This window comes from Dendrobates tinctorius, unplaced genomic scaffold (assembly GCF_039654945.1).
Source record: "Dendrobates tinctorius isolate UK_male_01 unplaced genomic scaffold, ASM3965494v1 ptg000131l, whole genome shotgun sequence".
Taxonomy (NCBI): domain Eukaryota; kingdom Metazoa; phylum Chordata; class Amphibia; order Anura; family Dendrobatidae; genus Dendrobates; species Dendrobates tinctorius.
In genome coordinates, this window is record NW_027361799.1 from 826,737 (window position 1) to 850,034 (window position 23,298).

The 23,298-nt window shown below is 43.0% G+C and overlaps 1 long non-coding RNA gene and 1 pseudogene across 1 annotated transcript in view; one reads left to right on the forward strand and one right to left on the reverse strand.

Moving 5' to 3' along the window:
* The window catches only part of LOC141047985 (uncharacterized), a 227,564-nt gene that overhangs the window by 25,326 nt on the left and 178,940 nt on the right, over positions 1-23,298 (reverse strand). The gene's annotated exons all lie outside the window — the stretch shown is intronic.
* On the forward strand, positions 6,511-12,889 carry LOC141047984 (guanine nucleotide-binding protein G(q) subunit alpha-like; annotated as a pseudogene).

Below are 23,298 nucleotides of genomic sequence, written 5' to 3' on the forward strand. Positions count from 1 at the left end.
TGACACAGATTACAACTCAATTAAACTGACTACACAAGTTTCTGTTGTAAATGTGGCAATTTAATTTTCTACCTTCAATCTGATTGGCCATAATACCTGTATATATACAGGGCCACATAAGCCATGTTGTCAATTCACTTGCTTAAACTACTGGAAGTTTGCCCTCTGCTCCTTCCTATTTTGGCATTTGGACCTACTGACTTTCTGGAATAAAACTTATTCTTCAAATTCTACCCAACAGTGAAGATGGCTTCTGTTAACCGCAATCTCCTTGTATGAGACACATGCATCAAGCTTCATGACAAGCCATCTGTACATCTGCGCAAATATTGGAAGACATCTGTCCAGAGGAAAGAGGTACACAATGCTCTAGTAGTCAGTATGTAGAGCGAGGGTGGGGTGATGCAGAGCAGGCAGAGATGACGACTCAAGCAGGGGACAGCGTTTCTTGGCCAGTTGGCAGTCTGCAGCACATGGTCGAGTTCATGCTACAGTGCCTGAGAAACAACCGCCGCATCACCCACCTTCTCAACACAGCTGATTATTGGGTGTACACCCTCCTAGATCCTCACTACCGGGACAACTTACAAAGCTTCATAACACCGTTGAACCGGGAGCGTAAAATGCGGGATTACCAAGACACACTGGTGCATTCCATCATGTTCTCCATTCCACCCGAGAGCAGTGCTGCTAGCGCTTTACAAAAGCAGCTCAGTGCATCTAGGCAGTGGAGGAAGCTCTCCACAAAGAGGGAGCAGAAGCAGTGCTACAGCACAAGGCAAGACCAGTATGGCCGAAATGTGGCAAAGTTTTTTGTGTCCGACACAAATGTCTACACCATCACAGACGGCTCCAGCTAGCAGGAGGCAACGTTTCTGTCAGATGGTGACAGACTACATGTCTTGCCCTCTCAGTGTTCTCTCACACAGCTCTACCCCCTTCAAATTTTGGGTCTCTAAGCTGGATACATGGCCAGAGCTTAGCCAGTATGCATTGGAGGTGCTAGCTTGCCCTGCTGCTAGTGTGTTATTGAAACGAGTCTTTAGTGCCGCAGGCGGTGTACTAACAGACCGTCGCATGTGACTATCCTCCGATAACATTGACAGGCTTACTTTTCTGAAAATGAACAAGGCCTGGATCTCACCGGAATTTGCCAGTCCTCTTCCAGATTAAATGATTGTTGGCAACAGTATCCAGGTCTCCTGTTGTGTTAATGTTTCTACTACCTTAACTGTAATCTCTGGGCTCCAACACCGCCAGTTGCTGCTCAGAAGTGCCGTCTGCACAGAGAAAAACACTAGCTCCTGTGTTATTGGGGTTCAGTAACGTAAGCTGATCCCCTGCTGTGTGTCCGGTAATTTCGCCTGCTCCGTCCACATTCACACTACTACAGATTTTAAACTTGCTCCAATTAGGACTCTGCCTCCACTCTGTTTGAACTGTAATCCCTGGGCTCCAACACCGCCAGTTGCTGCTCAGAAGAGTCTTTGGCACGGGTACTCCCTCCTGCCCAGCCTGGTTCCAGCACGCCAGCTGTTTCCAGGTAGTGTCAACGTCACTTTGCCTCCAATACGTTGTCCTGTCGTGTTGCGGTCGGGTTAGCTGACTATGGTGCTTGCAATTTAGGTGCTTCCTATGTGGGCTGCGGGATCTGACAATGAAGGCTGGTTCCGCAGTGCCAATAGGACAAGCTCCCCCTCTAGGACTGTGTGTTTCGGTAACTCCGGCCGGCTCTCGGCCTTGCAACTTTTTTTTTCCATGTGTACCTTCTGCTATCTGTCTGAGTTCCAGTACCATTAGCTGGTTCTTTGGAATTCCATTTTGAATATGTCCCCCTGGGTTCCAGTAACGTCAGCTGGTTCCAGGCAGAGCCTTTGGCTTAGGTGCCTCCTTCTCGGTATCCGAGTTCCACCAACGTCTGCTGGTCCTTGATAGTGCTTTCTGGCACAGGCACCTCCTGCTTAGTAACCGGGTTCCAGTACCATCAGCTGGTCCTCGGTAGTTCCTTTGGCTCTTGCACCTTCGGCTACCAATCCAGGTTCCAGTACCGTCAGCTGGTTCTCAGCAGTTCCTCAGCCTTCTTGTACCTTCTGCTACATTTCCAAGTTCAAGCTTTTTGAAATGGTTTTTGGTAAACTCTGGATCTCCCGGACGATGACCCTAAAGACGACAACCCTGAAGACCACCCCGAAGAAAACGACGACCCCGAAAACGACGACCCTGAAGACCACCACGAAAAAACCCTGAAGATGTCCAAGAGGACAAAGAACAAGAAGACAACCATCAATATACAGAAGAACAAGAGACAGAAGACCAAGAAGCAGAAGAACAAGAAGCTGCAGCACAAAAAGCAGAAGAACATTAAGCATAAGACTAAAAATCAGAGCAAAAGATTATCTGAATTATAAGCAGAAGAAAACTAAGCAGTGTATGGGGGTGAGTCCGTTCCTCCTCATGGTGCCCCTGGAAAATAACTGCTGCTGCAGGCCAAACTGAACACGGACAAATCCTGTTGTAAATCTTTTGTGACAGGCAGAATGGAAGGTGTAATCTTTAAACTTTTATAGATAACTACAGGAATGCCTGTTACAAAAACAATATGATGAAGATGAAGTATATGAAGATGAAGAAGTAGAATATGAAGAATAATAGTTGAATAAGAATCTGAAGAATGTAAAAAAAAAATAATAGGAAGAAGGTGAAGATGAATAAGGTGAAGAATAAGTTGATGAAAAAGATGCTGCTGCTGCTGAGGATCATGAAGGAGAAAGTGTGGGAGAGTAAAAAAGAAGGTGAAGAGCATGGAAGCAGTGAAACATGCGTATCTGACAAAATATAAAAAAAGATTAACATAGTCAATATCTTTCTAACTACGAACGTCTTAAAAAAAAAAATAATAATTCCTATGCGCATTCTCATGGCCCAACGAGCTGTGTGAAAATTCAAGAGAATGCTTTCAAAATTGTATCACGATGGTACACTACACCAGTGCAGTCCTGCGTTTGGCAGTCTGAAGCGCAGGACAGTTGTTGGCGCTGTGAGGTAAGGGAGAGTTCTTACATATTTGGTGGACATGTCCTGCCATCCAACCTTTCTGGGCGTTAACAGAGAAACTTGTTACTGACATAAGAGGTCTCGGTGTCGCTAACGCCGGAAACAGCTTTACTAAACCTCCCTTTCAGTTCCAAGCAGAAGGGGACTTCCATACTAATTCTTATTATTGCTGCGGCCAAACTTTTAATCCCCACTTATTGGGGTTCAATCCAGACTCCTACTCTCCACCAACTGCTCTCAAAGGTAGACCTATTGTTTCATATGACCGAAGTTGTTTCCTTGGTGAATCATTCACAGCGCTCCTTCGAAGAAAACTGGCGCTTATGGATCAAATATAGATCCTCCTTCAATCCATGAGCCACACAAAACTCAGCCTGTGATATTGTCCGACCCCCCCATATCCTCTTACTGCTTCCTCTACTCCCTCTCTAATTATTTCTCTTTCCTTTCTTTGTCCTTTTTTCTTTTGCTGCAAAAAAAAAAAAAAAATATATATAATATAATATATATATTATCTGTTACTGGTATTACACAGTCTGTACACTTGTGTATGAAAACTGAATACTTCTTGATCGGTGTTGTTATACTTTTAAGCTATCAATAAAAAGATCATTGACAAAATAATAAGTAATTCCTGCTATTCCATTTGATTGGGCTAAACCTCTATGCCTTTAATGTCTCCTCCACCTCCCCCAATACTTTCTTCATTATTCTTAGTTTCCCTTCATGTAGAATTAACCTACAAAGAAAGTAAGGGTTTATTTTCATTCCGATATTTGTGTCCCATTGACTTGCATTGGTTTCCGATATCAGAATTGGCAATATCGGATATTTTTGGAGTATTGGTCCGATCCTATCCGATATCGCAAGGTATCGCCCAACACTAATAAAGAAAGAGTTAACAGATTGGAGCCAGGGGGCCTCTTATATTGTAACTTGCAGGAACAGAACCAGGCTTAGGGTTCAGAATCGGGTTAAAAAGGAACAAACTAATTGGTTGAGTATGGGTATAAAAGTTAACCACAAATGTGGACATGGCTCATATTGAAAATTTCATAAGATGGACCGTGTTATCTATATGGGGGCCATTAGTCATACAGCCTCAGAATTCATATCATGCTAAACAATTTGTTGTTTTGTCCATGTATTATATAGGCAAGACAATACGGCCTTTATATATAAGATTCAGAGAACATTACAAATCCATAACTACAGGCAAAGGCGTGCCCCGGTTAATCAACCGTATTAGAGAGAGACATGGTGGGACCCCAATTTGTTATTGTTTGCTGGCCTGGAAAAGGTTGTTTTGCCTCCACAGGGAGGTAGTGTACATAAACTTTTACATACACTCACTGGCCACTTTATTAGGTGCACCTGTCCAACTGTGTGTTAAGACTTAATTTCTAATCAGCCAATCACATGGCGGCAACTCAGTGCATTTAGGCATGTAGATATGGTCAAGACAATCTCCTGCAGTTCAAACCGAGCATCAGTATGGGGAAGAAAGGTGATTTGAGTGCCTTTGAACGTGGCATGATTGTTGGTGCCAGAAGGGCTGGTCTGAGTATTTCAGAAACTGCTGATCTACTGGGATTTTCACGCACAACCATCTCTAGGGTTTACAGAGAATGGTCCGAAAAAGAAAAAAAATCCAGTGAGCGGCAGTTCTGTGGCCGGAAATGCCTTGTTGATGCCAGAGGTCAGAGGAGAATGGGCATACTGGTTCGAGCTGATAGAAAGGCAACAGTGACTCAAATTGCCACCCGTTACAACCAAGGTAGGCAGAAGAGCATCTCTGAACGCACAGTGCGTCGAACTTTGAGGCAGATGGGCTACAGCAGCAGAAGACCACACTGGGTACCACTCCTCTCAGCTAAGAACAGGCATCTGATGGCTACTTTCAGCAGGATAATGCGCCATGTCATAAAGCTCGAATCATCTCAGATTGGTTTCTTGAACATGACAATGAGTTCACTGTACTCAAATGGCCTCCTCAGTCACCAGATCTCAATCCAATAGAGCATCTTTGGGATGTGGTGGAACGGGAGATTCGCATCAGGGATGTGCAGCCAACAAATCTGCGCCAACTGTGTGATGCCATCATGTCAATATGGTCCAAAATCTCTGAGGAATGCTTCCAGCACCTTGTTGAATCTCTGCCACGAAGAATTGAGGCAGATCTGAAGGCAAAAGGGGGTCCAACCCGTTACTAGCATGGTGTACCTAATAAAGTGGCCAGTGAGTGTAGATGGGAAGTGAGGTGGATTTTGCGTGCCAGCACTATGGGACCTATTGGCTTCAATTATATGGTGGATATGTCAATCTTTTTATAGTCTTATACATAGTGGAGGCGTTGCATGCATCTTCCATGTGGAAATTGAAAAAAGTCAACAGTAAAAGATATTTGAAAAAACTGTTTGCTTGGAAATGAAAGTTTTGGGAAAAAAATTTGAAAGAAAAATCCTTAAGCATAAGTTTTTTTTTATATCATTTGATTTCTGTGCAATGGTTCTCCCACTCAGGTGCAGATATTTGTATGTTCATATGCTTGTTATATATTGTTTTTAATCAATTTGTATGTATTTCATGATATTGTGGATGCAGGTTTGCAAGGAGGAGTTTGTGATGGGGTATTTCAGCTCATCGCATCCTTTCATTCACTGACCCGTAGAAGCGCTATTGAGCACAAAAAAGCCATTGTCAGCACTCGCATACTCCTATCCTCACTCTCCTGGTCATGATGTTTTAACAGTTGCCAATAAAGAGTGGAATTTTTGCACAAGACCGGTGATCTGCCTTTACCTGCAATTGTTTTTATATTTGTGTATCCATAAAAGATTTATCATTTGAAAGGGAACCTGTCACCTCCATTTTCTACCACAAGCTGCGGCCACCGCCTTTAGGGGTTTATCTACAGCATTCTGTAATGCTATATGCCAGCATTCTAGAATGCTGTAGATAAGCACCGAAAGCCAGTGGCGGCAGCTTATAGCGGCAAAATGAGGTGACAGGTTCCCTTTTACTCCACAGTGCTTTACATACAACACTGTCCCCATTGGGGCTCACAATCTAAACATCCTATTAGTAGGCCTTTGGAGTGCGATAGGAAACCCACACAAACACTGAGAGAACATATAAGCTCTTTACAAGTGTAATCCTCTGTGGGATTTGAACCCCAGACCCCAGTGCTACAAAGTTGTTGCGCTGACTACTGAGCCACTATATACAGTGCTAACCACAGAGCCATGGTGCTGCCATAATAGCTATGCAGTAATATTTTTGCTGGCAGCATTGTGTATTAGCTCTTTTTATGCACATCATATGCACTAAACATCTGTTTTTAATTGATTTATTGGAGGATTTAATATTGGTATCCTATCCTTATAATAGGCCATCAATATTGACATCAGCATTGATCAGTTGACCTAAGGAGTTGTAGCGCTACAAGGAGAAGCAGGTCTGTGACTTGCTTGGGTAGGGGGGGGGTCTGTCTCTTTCCAGCAACACCACCACCAGTCAGGAGACATGACTCTGGAGTCCATCATGGCGTGCTGCCTTAGTGAGGAGGCAAAGGAAGCTTGGTGGATCAACGATGAGATCGAGAGGCAGCTCCTCTGAGACAAGAGGGATGACCGCCGGGAGCTGAAGCTGCTGCTGGGCACTAGGGAAAGGTTAAAAAGTGCATATATATAGCGCATCGTGATTACTCGCTATCCCGCCCCTGAACAGTAGCTCCGCCCCCCCATTACCACACACAATCCCGCCCCCCACCACCACACATAATCCTGCCCCCCCCACCACATTACCACACAATCCCGCCCCCCCACCACATTACCAAACAGTGTGGTGGGGGGGCGGGATTATGTGGTGTGGGGCAGGATTGTGTGTGGTAATGGGGTGGGGGGCAGGATTACCACACAATCCTGCTCCCCCACCACATTACCACATGAGGCAGCGTCCCCCCACATTACCACACGAGGCAGCGTCCCCCCACATTACCACACGAGGCAGCGTCCCCCCACATTACCACACGCAGCACTTCCTTTCTATGTAATTCAACCACTTCAGCCAAGGTAAACGTACATTTAATTGCATCCGCATTCTCCCAAGCAAAATGAGCCAAGAAGAGTCGCCAGATCCATCTCACAGGCCGCAGGAAAATCCAGAAAACAATGCAGTAGCTGCTCGACAACAACACTATCGACAAAATCGTAGGATTGGTTATCAACAACGAACACCTGAGCAGATTGATAAGGACAGATATCACAAGGTTTATATCAACCGAGTGACAGAAAGAAGGGAAGCTGATGTATATAACCAGCGTCAACGAAGGAATTTGACACCTGCGGAAGTTGAAAACAACAATGCCCGTCAACGTAAAATGCCACCACCTTCGAGGTATGCAGCAAGAAATCCAGAGAATAAACCCAGTGAACACCATGTGCGAAAGCGAGTCATTATGTGTAGTGATTGCGGTGCATCGCACTTTTGGAAAGAAAAATTACACAGGGCCAAGTTTGCGTCGTGCTGCAGAAGTGGTACCATACACTTACATGAAATAACTTAACCCCTTCGCACCTGTGCCTGTTTTTGCCTTCGTGACCAAGCCAATTTTTTCAATTCTGACCAGTGTCACTTTATGAGGTCATAACTCTAGAACGCTTCAACGGATCCTACTGATTCTGACATTGTTTTCTCATGACATATTGTACTTCATGATGGTGGTAAAAAATTTTAGATATGACCTGCGCTTATTTGTTTAAAAAAAAAAAAAATTAGGCGAAAATTTTGCAATTTTTAAACTTTTAATTTTATGCCCTTAAATCAGAGCATGATATCGCACAAAATAGTTAATAAATAACATTTCCCACATGTCTACTTTACATCAGTACAATTTTGGAAACAAATTTTTTTTTTTTTTTTTTTTTTTTTAGGAAGTTAAGGGTAAAAAGTTGACCAACGATTTCTCATTTTTACAACAAAATTTGCAACATCATTTTTTTTAGGGACCACCTCACATTTGAAGTGAGTTTGGGAGGTCAAACTGACAGAAAATACCCAAAAGTGACACCATTCTAAAAACTGCACCTCTCAATGTACTCAAAACCACATTCAAGAAGTTTATTAACCCTTCAGGTGCTTCACATGAATGAATGGAATATGGAAGGAAAAAATAAACATGTGACGCTGACGTCTTGATGACGTTGGGGGTCCCAGCATGCATTGTGCACCGGGATCCCCGCATTATAAGGTATGTGGGGGTCCGGGGGGGGGGGCCCAAAACCCAGCAAGCGCCAACGTTTATCTACAGTGGGCGGTCGGGAAGCGGTTAATATCCTCAGCAGTTTGAAGCATGGTTAGCTGAAGATACGAACGAGGCAAAAAATTTTAGAAAGAGCATCAGAAAGTACAACAGTGCTTTTGCATCCTTTGGATTTCAGTCAATGAAATTTTCCGGAGGCCCACCCGTTTGTCATTCACGGACAAGTGTACCCATTGTACATCAACTTCTCTAAGGTAAAAGACCTGAATACAATTAAACGTACATTTTTAATTCATTCCTACTCTTTAATAATTAAAAATAAATTTGTGCTTTCTTTAGATCTGATACTCCTTCATATTCACAACTCTACATATTGGATCCTGAGTATGCAAACATTCAACGATTAAATAACAAGCAAAATGAAGGCTGCAAGAGGGACATAAAGAATACTATTGACTGTTTACTCAGAGATATCAACCCATTTGCTCAGGCTTTCAAGATGAAGGATTTGATTGATCAGCGTGGCTACGACCAGCATAAAATCAAAATGATTATATCCAAGGATAGACAACACAACCCTCGCCGATACAACTTGCCGACAGCCAATTAAGTTGCAGCTGTGTTTGTCTCCGATGGGAGCCACCGATCAAAAGAGAATGTCGTTCATCCCATTGGGCAGCGAGGACTGCAGAATATTGTGTACCATAGCCCAAACTGTGATCCAATGGTGTATCCACTCTTCTTTCCACATGGTGAACACAGCTGGCAACTTGGAATACGGAAGCAAGGGAGAACTGCAAAAAGGACAAAAAGGAAAAGTCATGAAATGGAGGAAGGTGACAATGAAGAACAGGAAGATATCAGTCACGATGCAGGGGAACAAGAAAAAAAAAAACAAAAAAAACACACAAATGTGTTGAGGGAATTCTATGCGTACCGCCTTCAGGATCGAAAATCATTCAACCCGCTGTTACATTCTGGCAAGCTGACAATACATAATTGATGCCTAAACATTGAAGCGCAGTGAATGGACAGGAACAGACAAAACCAAAAGAAACTCAGAGTAGAATTATATGTCGGGCTTATGGATCATATCAACAGTAGGGCTGAACAACAAGATCTGAGACCAGGTCGCATCTTCATACTTCCCTCTTTTACCAGTGGAAAACGTGCCATGACACAGAATTACCAAGATGCGATGACTTTGGTAGCAAAATTTGGAAAGCCAGATTTATTTATTATGTTCATTTGCAACCCAAAGAGGGAAGAAATTCAGTCCGGCCTTTTACAACATGAAACAGCAATAGACTGCCCAGATTTGGTATCTACCATATTCCACTTAAAGCTACAACAGTTACTAAAACGATTTGAATGCAAAAAAAGTGGAGTGATGGGACAAGTAAAGGCATACACCTACATCATTGAATTTCAAAAAAGAGGTATTACATACATTCATCTGAATGTTCGTAACATCAAGTATTAACGAAAGAACCTCAGTCTGCCGAGAGCTTCAGGATACTAAACTTATCATATGGGATGAAATTTCAATGTCTCACGTTCATCTTTTCAATGCCGTTGACAGAAGCTTACATATTCTTCTTCACAATGAAGAACCTTTTGGTGGGATCCTGATTGTTGCTGGAGGAGATTTTTGTCAGCAAGCTCCAGTTGTACTTCATGGATATCACGTTAGTATTGTAGAGGCGCGTGTCAAGAGCAGTCCAGTCTGGAAATCCTTCAAGGAACTGAAATTAATCAGGAACATGCGAGTCAATCCTGATGACGTTGAATTTTGTGAGTGGCTCCTAACTGTTGGATCAGGAGTTGAAGTTGGGAATCTGGTGGATTTTGTGAAGCTGAGCAAAGACATTCTGACTCATGACGTCGTGACGAGCATATTTGGGAATGACCTGAACTCTCACTCCTGCTGATCTTGCTTCCAGAGCAGTACTATGCCCTAAAAACTGACACGCTGACAATCAATGAACAAGTGTTGAACATGCTTAGAGGTCAGACTAAATCATACTTCAGTGTCGACAATATTTCATCTTGTGAGACAGAAGAGCTCAGTACCCCATAAAATTTGTACATTCCCTAACTCTTATGGGCCTCCCTCCTCATATGCTGAACCTTAAGAAAGGCTGCTGTGTCATGCTACTCCGCAATCTAAATCAAAAGAAAGGACTGTGCAATGGTACTCGATTAATTGTAGAAACTCTTGGCACAAATCTCAACGACTGCAGTATTTTTTTCTGGGGAGCGTCATGGTCAAAAAGGTTCTCATTCCAAGAATACCATTGGACACCAGCGAAAATTGCGATATCCCGTTTAAGTTAACAAGAAGACAATTCCCACTTTGGCTTATTCAATGACAATTACAAAGTCGCAAGGACAAACATTCGATAAGATTGGCGTTCTCCTACCTGATCCTGTATTCACACATGGTCAATTACACAATGCATTCTCTAGAGTAACAAGTTGTAAAGGTCTTTCAGTTCAAATTGTACCTGGTAGAAGTCAAAGAAAGATCTTTGAAAATGATGAAAAGGACTATACATTTAATTGTGTTTACAGAGAAATTTTAACTTAATTTATGTTTCGTTATGAAATTTGTTTAGATGCTGGAATGAATAAAAAACGCACATCTTACTGAATCCAGTTTGTTTTTGATTTTCCACTGTGAATAAAATGTATCCGTATTATTCAGATTTTTAATGATTATTGTTATTAACTTCATTTTAATTTGATTTACCACCTGCGTAAGCGCTATTGAATGTTGTCATTTATTTTAGTTTAATCACCCGCAGCTTGAGATAGCAATGAGCGTGCTGAGCGTTAGCTGGCTGGGAACAGCTAGTCAAGCATATGAGGATTATCCATGGATCTGGCTACTCTGATGAAGATAAGAGGGCCTTCACTAAAGGGCCTGTCACACTATGCTATATCGCTAGCAATATCGCTATAACGTCACTGGTTTTTGTGACGTTCTAGAGATATTGCTAGCGATATTGCTATGTCTGATACTTACCTCCGACGGCTCCCCCGCTGGTTATTGCTGATCGCGCGAGAACGTCCTGGGCTGTTTCTCGTCGTCTGCTTCCTTCTGTGGAGACGAGCGATGCGTGGACGCGGGCGGGAGGACATCAGGATCGCCTCGTCTGACAGGTATGTAGCGACCCCCGACCCCTGCTATGTCGCTGGTGAGATCTGCCTGTGTGGCAGCTCACCAGCGACCACTTAGCAATGCACCAGCGATCCTGACCGCGTCATATCGCTGGTCGGGATCGCTGGTGCATCGCTAAGTGTGAGAGTACCTTTTGCTTATGATTCGGGCAATGTAGACACTTAAAAATCCATACAAGTATGACCAAAACAAGGGCCATGCACTGTTAATTCGGGAAGTTGATATAGAGAAGGTGTGCTCATGCGAGAACTCTTATGTAGATGCAATATAATATTTATGGAATGACCCTGGCATACAAGAATGCCATGATAGGAGATGGGAATATAAGCTGTCTCATTCCACAAAATATTATCTAAATGACCTGGACCGTATTACAGATCATGGATATCTACCGTCTCCACAAGATGTGCCCACAACAGGAATCATCGAATATCCATTTGATTTTTTAAGTGTCGTCTTCAGAATGGTGGACATAGGAGGGCAGCAATGAGAAGGGAGGAAGTGGATACACCTCCATAATGTTCCTTGTAGCTCTTAGTGAATATGATCAGGTGCTCATGGAGTTTGATGAGAACCGGATGGAAGAGCGCCAAGCACCATTTTGGATGATTATCACATATGCATGGTTTCAGAATTCTTCACTCATCCTATCCTTATAATAGGCAATCAATATTGACATCAGCACTGATCAGTTGACTCAAGGAGTTGTAGTGCCTCATGGAATAAGGACTGCTATTTTACCATACTTAGGCTGGTCTCACATTTGCGTTTTTTAGCGCTGGAAAAAAACGCATACGTGCGCATGCGTTTTTTGCCCTATATTTAACATGGGTGCGCATACCTGCGCGCTGGCATGCGCACGTATGCGATTTTCATGCGCTGCGTTTTTTTGGGGTGTGCGTTGGTATTTTCCAGACGCAGCATGTTGCATTTTTTGGCCCTGCAAAAAAGCGCATGCGCACGTATGCGCACGTTTTGCGCTAAAAATGGCCATTATAGCCTATAGGTGCGCATTGGCATGCTTATGTATGCGTTTTTTTGCACATGCGTTTTTTTTTGTTAACCATGTAATTTAGGGGTTTGGGTTAGAGTTAGGGTTAGTTAAAGGGGTTTAGGGTTAGGGTTAGGGTCAGGGTCAGGGTCAGGGTTGGGGTTACGGTTAAGTATGGTTTGGTTAAGGGTTAGGGTCAGGGTTAGGGTTAGAATTAGGGTCAGGGTTAGGATTAAGTATGGTTTGGTTAAGGGTTAGGGTCAGGGTCAGGGTTAGGGTTAGTTAGGGTTTGGGTTAGGGTCAGGGTCAGGGTCAGGGTTAGTTAGGGTTTAGGTTAGGGTTAGTTAGGGTTTAGGGTTTGGGTTAGGGTTAAGTATGGTTTGGTTAAGGGTTAGGGTCAGGGTTAGGGTTAAGTATGGTTTGGTTAAGGGTTAGGGTCAGGGTCAGGGTCAGGGTCAGGGTTAGGGTTAAGTATGGTTTGGTTAAGGGTTAGGGTCAGGGTCAGGGTCAGGGTTAGTGTGAGGGGCCACCTAATGTTGGAAAAAAACGCAAACGCGGTAAAAACGCACTAAAAACACATACAAACGCATAAAAACGCTGCGTTTTTTTCATGCATGCTCAAAAATGCTTGAAAAAAACGCAGCAGTTGTATGCGTTTTTTCAATGCTTTTTTTGCGGGAAAAACGCGCTGCAAAAAAAAGCAAGTGTGAAACTAGCCTTATACACTATGTTCCAATGTGTTTATTTAAAGGCAGTCTGCAGGATTTAACCTGTCCAAGCCTTATATATGTGCATGTAGCTCTTTTAAAGACAAACTCATTAAATACCTTTATATGGTCAGTCCCTTTCTCCCTTTATTCAGTAATCAGCATTTCATTTGATATATAAATTATGCCTAACGACTGTGGTGGATCTTAACCTTCTATCACTCCAGCTCTATTTCCCGCAGAGTGCTACCTGCTTTTGCTTCACTGACAGCCTCTATGATGTGTTTCCTTCTGGAAAAGAGAGCTGCAAAATCGATCAGGAAGAGATGGCACCGAGCGGGTATAGAGCTGGAGCAACAGATCTACTCCCTCATTTGAATATGTATGCAAACCGATTTCTGATGAATAGACTGAACGTGTAAAAGTATTGCTGGAATGGTCTTTGAAAGCGCTATATGGGCATATACACATAGATCCAGCCTCAATCATTCTCGAGCAGTGTTATTTTTCCATTGCTGCAAGTACCACATTTGCCAGATCACGGCAAAACTGCAAGTGTCACACATGTCTGCAAGTCCCAAAGGGAATGAATGAGGCCAAATGCAGTGTTTGCCATAAGTGATCCATTATGTGGCAGATGTGGAAAAACTACTGGATCTGCCACAAATGCCAAAAATTGTTGATTTGACAGAAGCCCAACTCACTGATGACAGGGTCTGCATTACTCACACTCACCAATGGGGGAGGCAGCACTAAGTGCCTAGGGCAGCATAAACTCTAAATACAGCCCTGGCAGGAAGGTGTGTTTAAGTGTAAATCAATATATTCACTTTGTTCTATGTTTAGTTGCTAAGCAAATTCTCACACAATTTTTATTTAATAACTATTCGAAACATACTTCAAGTTTATCCGACCAACTCAGCTGAAGAAGAATTCAAAGATGGTTAACCATTTTTTTGGGGGGACAATAAAAGGACAACCCATTACACATTCTGGGAAGGACTTGGAAAAGCTCCATGAGAAGTGAGTGAACAGTAGGAAACGTTGAAAAGACATGTCCAGCTTCTAGGTGCAGTTGCTAATTTATTGCTGTTTCAATACATATTCCAGTATATCACAGCAAACAGACCCCTCTTGCCAGCCTGTGTGTTTTGACTCTTATGAAGTCTTAAGCTCCCATCACACCACGATCTTGCTAGCGAGATCACTGCTGAGTCACAAGTTTTGTGACGCAACAGCGATCTCACCTACGAGATCGCTGTGTGTGACACTTACCAGCAACCGTCCCCCCTGCCAGTTATCGCTGATCATCCTGGAATGGCCAGGACATTTTTTGATCGCTGGTCTCCCGCTGGCCAGCATGCTGCGTGTGACAGGCAGTAGACCAGCGATCAGCGAGCAGCTGCTGGTAACTAAGGTAAACAGAGGGTTTCTAAGTGCCGCGCACCGCTTAGAAATCCGATGTGTACCTTGGTTACAAGCTCCCTGCACCAGCGCGCTGGTAACTATGGTATATAGTGGCTAGCTAAGTGACGTGCGTCGCTTCTTACCCCCGTGTTGCTGGTGCTGATCGCTGGTTTAGCTGCCCGTTTGGCAGCTCACCAGCAATCATGTAGCGACACACCAGCGATCTTGACAAGGTCATATTGTTGTTGGGATTGCTAGTGCATCGCTGTGTGTGACCGGGCCCTTAGTCTAAGAGTCAAAATGCATAGGACAGCAGTAGGGGTGTGTGTGTGTGTGTGTGTGTGTGTGTGTGTGTGTGTGTGTGTGTGTGTGTGTGTGTGTGTGTGTGTGTGTGTGTGTGTGTGTGTGTGTGTGTGTGTTGCACTATTGCATATATTGAAATAGCAGTAAATGTTCAACTGCACCAAGAAGCTGGACCTGACTTCCACTAACAATTGTACACCAAGAGGTGGCGATTGCCTGTGCTTCATGACAGGATGGTCTGAATTGGGAATTGAGGATTAGAACTGAGGACAATGACATGTGGCTTGAATAGTAGGAATTGTGTGCTTAATTGTGTGGTAGTCACTAGCACTAATAATGTATTTTATCTTTAGATTTCAACAACTTTTGGTGAGTGCAAAAGAGGCAAGAGCTATTTTACCAAATAGCATGTGAAAACCTTTGAGGAAGATAGAGAACATGCTGAAACTTACATCAACTGTACCCATCAGCAAGAAGGAATCTCCCATCTGAAGTTCATCAACAATATTGGGTGATAGAGGAGTTAGCTAAAGGCAAGTCTCACCTCCAGCCACAGGCAGCCCTGCCACCCATCTTCATAGAAGCGGAAATAAGCAGTGACATTATGGAAAATGTTTGGTCAATTAGTTTTAGTTATCACTACCATTGAGAGTGTAAGTTAACTAACTTGTCTGTCTAGTTCCACAGACTCTGCTGCCCGACTAATCCACCTGTCCCCCCGCTATTCCCCAGCTTCTCCCCTCTGTCAATCCCTTCACTGGCTCCCCATTGCCCAGAGACTCCAGTACAAAACCCTAACCATGACATACAAAGCCATCCACAACCTGTCTCCTCCATACATCTGTGACCTCGTCTCCCGGTACTTTCCCGCACGCAACCTCCGATCCTCACAAGATCTCCTTCTCCACTCCCCTCTCCTCTTCCCACAATCGCATACAAGATTTCTCTCGCGCATCACCCCTACTCTGGAACTCTCTACCACAACATGTCAGACTCTCACCTACCATTGAAACCTTCAAAAAGAGCCTGAAGACCCACCTCTTCCAACAAGCCTACAACCTGCAGTAACCACCGATCGACCAAACCGCTGCACGACCAGCTCTACCCTCGCCTACTGTATTCTCACCGATCCCTTGTAGATTGTGAGCCCTCGCGGGCAGGGTCTTCTCTCCTCCTGTACCAGTTATGACTTGTATTGTTTAAGATTATTGTACTTGCTTTTATGTATACCCCTCCTTACATGTAAAGCACCATGGAATAAATGGCGCTATAACAAATAATAATAATCTACAGTGATTAAGAAGAGACAGTGGACAGAAGAGAGAGGACCAGGAAGAAGATGAAGTTGAAGACGGAATCAATGCAGGAGAGCAACTTGATAAAGATGAACCCTTGAAGAAGCTTCTTGAACAGTACCAAATTTGACTAAAGGAGCCTGTCCCATCACTAACCATGTGCAAATCAGCCAAACCAATGCATAGTACTGCCAAGACAAGTGAAGGTGAGCGAAGAACAAAATTTGCATTTCTGAATTCTACTTTCTGGAGCACTATGGGAACACACCCCATCTTCTACTAATGGCTGCACCATACACAAGCAGCATTATCTACCATCTCCCTTTTGTGTCTCCTCTCCCTCAAATGGCATTTCCCAGTGAATGCATTTGTCTTGGTCGAAAGCAATGCTAAAGTTGAAAAGCGCATCAAAAACGCTATGTGTGAACATAACCCAAAGCAAAAATGTTCCTCCATCACTTGGGCTATTTATTATGTCTTACATACAAATCATTACCCCTGAAAGGATGATCCTTAACATATTTCCCAGGAAAATCCATTTTGGTTTCGTTTTTGAATGTTTGTGTGCCTGCAAAAGTGGCATAAGACTAACATTGTTCACAGCTGTGACCTGGGAGTCAGAAATGCTTCCAGGGGTATTCCCCATGATGATCCCATGTTAGTTGCACACAGTTTTTATTGATTTAATATTTTTAGGCCCTAAAACCACCCGGGGGGGGGTCATGGAAAAAGTTCTTAGTTATCCCTTAGACTTACATTGGGCTCATTACTTGGGTTAAGCACCCAAGTATTCCAATTTGCTCGACCCAACCAACGAGCACCCGAGCATTTTAGTGCGCGCCCATCACTAAGGCTTATCCAAATAGCTTAAGCGGTTTCCAAATAGCTGCATCGGGAACCTGGAGCGCTCCCGATAATCAGCGGCTCGGCACCGCAGCTGCATGAGTTACGGCTCTGTGACAGTCACATCATATGCCTGGAGAGCCCAACAAACAGGCAGTCTCATCAGGTCCTTTGTCATCAGACATCACCCTCAGTTCACACAGGATGCCATAATTTGCACAGATTTCTTAATCTTTTCACAGTGGATTAGGTCAGAAATTGACCCCATCGACACAACAACCCATCCTTAGCTATCACTAGGTCACCAGTAACGCCACTTTGTCTGCAACCCACTCAGTTTTTCACTTTTCGCGCCAAGTCTGTTCATCCTTCTGCTAGGTCTCACCACCTGAGGGCCATAGATGCCACGAGTCAATCAATCACAACAGCGAAGACAATTTCTTTTTGGTCACAGCCACACCAAACAATCTTCATATTCACTTGGGTGCAGTCTTGTGTTGTCCATGTTTTTTTCCCAGAATATCAAAGATGACCACTGTGGAATGGTTCATCATGTCCACCTCTGCCTGGCCAATCACAAGGCCAGCACAGCTTAGTTTGTTTGCAATCAGCTGCTCTTCAGACCATTGAGGGTCATTATTGGCATCATCCTTGAAAAAACATGTCCACTTTAGGTGGATAAAATTTATATCCTTCTGGTACCCCCAGGATTTCTATTCAGGAAGGAGCAGCTGGCTATTCTCCTGCACACCCACTCTATAGGGATCATCTCGGAGTGGCAATGAAACAAGTTGCACAGCACATAGTCACAAATGCTGTCTTGATACCAGATTCTTGCAGCAGTTTGAATATCCTGGTGGTGGTCTTATTGGAGATGGCTGCTTTTCCCTCCATAAGGTCCTTCCTGGCTGTATTGCTCGCAGTAATCTGGTCCTTAGACTGCATGAGGATAAAGCCAGGGTGATCCAGGAGATCATACAGCTCATAAGTTTTACCTTCATTCAGCTTTTTGCAGAGTCTCAACTCATGTGTGTCCATGATCATCCAGAAACCATCATTTGCTATGATGTTACCATTATTGGATTTTTGATGTTCTTGATGACATTTATACATATGTATGTTTACCTAGTACAGTGAAGAAGGTCACTTGTCTGACCAAAACCTTTACTACTGTGTACTACTCCTGGAATAAAATTTCATCACCATAAAGCCAAGCTGAGTGCCATTTTTACAATGTACAACCTGGCTTCCGATATAGAAACTCCACTTTAAGTGAACAGTGAGAAAAGGAAGCAACATTAAGCACCTTGAGATTTATGAATCTTCTCCTAGAAGAGGGGGAGAAAAAACAAACAAACTTTGTTGTCCTTGAACAATAAACTCAAGGATCAAATTGAAACAAATTCTCAGGAGAAAATGATTTTACATTGAGACTGCATTACAAAATTCCATAGAAAAATACCAATTTCATCTAAATGAACGTAAACATCGTAATTTTGTGAGGAATTTAAAGAAAACAAGGCTTATCAAGCTCCTACTAACATATCCTCCTAGAGACTTTGAAACTGACATTTCATCAACAGACACTTATCAGATGCTGACACATGTGCCAAGACTGCTAGAGGGAGACAAAGGGGACAAGGCAACCAGAGAGGACGGTTTAAGGAAAGACCAGGAAGCAGCCCTTTTTTAAGACTGGGATTACTTACTAAGGAACAGACCGGGCCCCAACAACAATTAACCTCTTCATGTGCCCCACAAATGACTAACCTGTCTTCAAGAAAAATTAAGTGACTTAGAGATACAGGTTTTAAATACAGGATTTAATTTTATTCTGACTTCGGATTTGCAACTATTTGAAAATATAAAAGACCTCCACCTCTTTGTGACAAAGTTGAGGTGGAGAAAATACTTCATAAAGAGGATAACTATTTGTCCGGATATGAATATCCCCGACTCCCTTCTGATGTCAGGTCGCTTTTTGGTTTGGCGGACTCCACTCTGGACTCATTGGGTGTGGGACCATTTACAAAACTAAAGGAGAAAAGTAAAAAAATGCCTCCATTATAAGGTGATTAATCTCCTATTGACCTTTCTACAGAATTGTTAACTAGGTATCTAGAGATACTTGAAGACAGAACCAAAAGTAGAAAACAGTCTTTCTATACACGAAATGGAAACTCTAAAGATGTTGGAAAAGGATCCAAACAAAGAACGAGTAAGATTTTCTTTTTCCACAATATCCCGTCATGTTAACATTCTTTTGTCTCTCCAAAGTCCACAAAGGTTTAACACCTTTAAAAGGGATGACTAATAGTCTCAGGAGTTAGTAGTATTTGTCACTATGTAGGGGTATATTTGGATGAAATATTGAATATAGATGTAGTGGCTGTGTGGCATGTCCTGTCATTCTAACAGGATCGAAATTCTGGAGTAATGTCAATGGTCATGAACACCAAATTTTTCATTTTATCTATTGTCAAAATGGGTGATATAGATCAGTTTGTCCATTTGGCCTTTAATACATAGGCAAAACGAAATGTTAGTTCTGAAGACGAGTGGTAAACATTTAAGAGATATAGCTCTGAAAAAGGAGACCCCTTTTGCCAGACACATGAATACAAAGCATCATGGAATAAACTGAATTAAAATTCATGATGATTGACAGAATCAATTTAACAAGAAGCGGGGGGAGATAGGGATCGGGCCTTATTACAGTGTGACACAAAATGGATTTTTCAACTCAGGTCAGACACTTAAGCCTTAATGAGACCCTCACTTATGGTTTTGTGAAATTTTTTATGGATCCAATCATGGATATGGGGCCGTTTTCAACAAGTCACAACAAATACCTTTGGTATATTGTTCCTCTATTGTTCAGGTCTTTACATGACTCAGGGTCACCTATGGTTAGACTAGGGTGAGCTGGCGAGCAGTGGGGGTGCCATTCTTATTTTCTATCCTAGGGTGCCAACCTCCACTGGTAGGTAGGACAGATTATACTTGGGGACAACTCCTGGGTCCTACATACACCTATCCCTCCTACTGTATTTTTCCTTTTTTGAAATGCATGCCCCTTCATCTCATACCCATTCATAAGCACATGAACATATGGTGGAATGTTCCTTATGCAAATCATGGTTTCACTTAGCATGCGTAAATATCAAAAGAGATGACAAACTGGTTATAAGAAAACGCTTTTACTGTCCCATGTGCCTGGAGAATAAAAAATTAGCTTTAGGTAGGGTTGGGTGCTTTTGTAAAAATATCTAATGTGTATTTTTTTTTCTCCGTACATTTAGAACTTGTCCTCCTTTTGCGGCTAGTTGCTAGTTACTTCTCTTAAATTCATACATTTATGACCTAGAAATAAAAAATTTAGCAAACTAGTTATTGAAAATTTTGCACTCTTGTGGCTGCTGTATTACAGTGTCTATTGTTGGCTGCAGAATAAGTTTGAGGTCAGGCACATTAATCTATTTTATCAGATGTGTTAAGGACATTGTTGTGTTACTTCTTATATAGTTGACACTTTATAAACTCACAGATTGCACATTCTCCACTCTGTACAATGGCTGCTGGTGAGGGAACATGTGACTAGTGTAAGGGGGTGACAGGATTACTTGTTCTGCTCCCATAATTGTTATTAATGTGTAACTGTTTACATATGTTACTGTTATGTCATTAATACTCGGTGTTACTGCTACATATAAAATATGTATTACCCCGCATGGTCAATGGTCCCGCCACACTCTTCAGTATTAACATTTTATCAGGGGTGGACACTGACAGCTTGGCGCCCCTGTGCAAGAAGTGTGTCTGGGCCCCTTCCTTTTATGATGACAAAGCTATAATATACATTACATACACACTCATATATTACATAGTCGCCGTTAAGTATATTGCCATCCCTTATTCACTGATCTGCACATTCCCCTGCCGCGCTACACATGCACACACACCACCACTCATCTCTATACACACACATACAGCATCTCTCTGGATGTTCTCACAGCTGAACCATCACTGTCTTGGCAGCTTCCTCTCTGACACTGCTGCGCTTAATGAAGTCATCCAGCCGCACTGAGTCAGACAGGAAGCAGGACGGATCCCTGCAGCTCCGCTCCTATTTTCTCTTGTAGGCAGTGGAGCTGCAGGGATCACTACCTGCCTGCTGCCAATGAGAACAATCTGGCCAGGTGCCCACCGGAGCCTTGGGGCCAGATAAGCCAGATTGCCCTCATTATTAGCCACCCTGCAGGAGCCCCCCTCCACCTCCGGGCCCCGATGCAACCGCACAGGCTGCACATGCAATATGTCCACCCATGCATTTTATGTACAATGTTGTATATGCGTTATGTTCCTGTAATGTAATACTGTGTAAGATAGGGAAAGTAAAGTGCACCCTTCAGACATTAGAGGGGGGGCACCTTAGTGTTATTGTTCTCATAACTATGGGTAAGTAGTCCCTTTGGGGGCCACTATATGGGGGCATACTAGTGTGCACAGTTAGAATAGGTTATAGCTAGTTTGTAGGGGGTAAAAATAGGAGGGGCTGCTGGGAGGCAAGACAGGAGTTTTAGGAAGTTAAGTCAGATGGGGCCTGGGTGCCTAAAATTTCAAATGGGTTATAGGCCCCCGTACAGCTCGGCTGCTACACAATGCAAGGCAGCTGCAGCCCACATTATCTACAGCCACTGGACATCATTGCACTGGGCCAGTACAGGGGAAGGAAAATGTGGTGACTCAGCCTGGGAAGACATCTTTAGGGCAGGAGTCGGTTGGAGTGAGGAGCTGAAGAAAGTTGGAGCTTCGAAGGGAATGGTACAGATGGGCCGGATGCTTTTCCAAAAGCAACCAAACCTGGTGACTGATTATTTCGAGTCTGGGGTGAAACAAGCAGAATGAATGACCTCATGATGAGGTTAGGCCAGGAAGGATCTGGCGAGCAGTCTAAGACATTCTGATCCAGATGTGTGCCACACACAAGCATCAGCGAAGTAGGGAAAGATGAGGAAACAAGAGAGTTCCATGATGGGCCTACTGTGGATGCAACCTATGAAGAAGTAAATAGAATATTCAAGTTATCCTGGACTGTGTCTCCATTACTGGGAGTCACCTGGAAGAGAGGCCATTGACATCTGGCCAGTGCCCAGGGAGACCTGAAACTGGAGAAGCAGGTACTCTTAGAAGTGGAATATTACAATTTTCCGTGAGGGAAGCTCCGGACACACATGCTTCAGTGTCTCTGGTCATGTCTACAGTCCTGGCCTCCCTTTACACTAGACCCATCCAGTCTTCTAAAATAGAAAAGCCATTTTTTGTTTGAAGATTATAATTGGGCAAGGCTGAGAGGTCTGGTCAAATGTTCGGCCTCCTCTTCAAATGTCTGGTAAATAATCACTGCCTTCCAATGCTGACCTTAAGTTATAGCAAAGTTGATGGAACTAATATTTATGAGTTAGATTTCTTTTTCTTTGCACTTTCCCACTAAGTGGCTTGAAATGTTTACTATTATATTTATATATGCATATTATTTGTATAATAATAATAATAATAATAATAATAATAATAATAATCTTTATTTTTATATAGCGCTAACATATTCCGCAGCGCTTTACAGTTTGCACACATATTCATCACTGTCCCCAATGGGGCTCACAATCTGAATTCCCTATCAGTATGTCTTTGGAGTGTGGGAGGAAGCCGGAGTACCCGGAGGAAACCCACGCAAACACGGGGAGAACATACAAACTCCTTGCAGATGTGGTCCTTGGTGGGATTCGAACCCAGGACCCCAGCGCTGCAGTGCTAACCACTGAGCCACCGTGCTGCCCATTTGTATAATATCTGTTGCACATTAACATATTAGCTGCAAACAAAAACAGTAAAGGGATTATCCCATGAACAATGTACACTTTAATAGGTCTTGGAATTATGACAGATTTGCAAAATTTTGCTTTATGAAAATCTCTTAAAATCCAATGACTGACTTGTTTATGCCCTGATCCCCTGCCCCCCCCCAAAAAAAAAAAAAAAATTCCATAAAGTATGGATTTTGACATCATCTTTTAAAAAAAATATCCAGGAGTATTTACACAGATATCCACAATAATAGATTTGCAATAACGTGGATCTTCTTCCTCCTACAGACTATTTTATTAGGTCACAGCTGTGTTTCTATGGCAATCTTGGGGCATCCTGCATCATTTCCTATAGCCCAAATAGCTAATAAAGAATTTCTATTAACC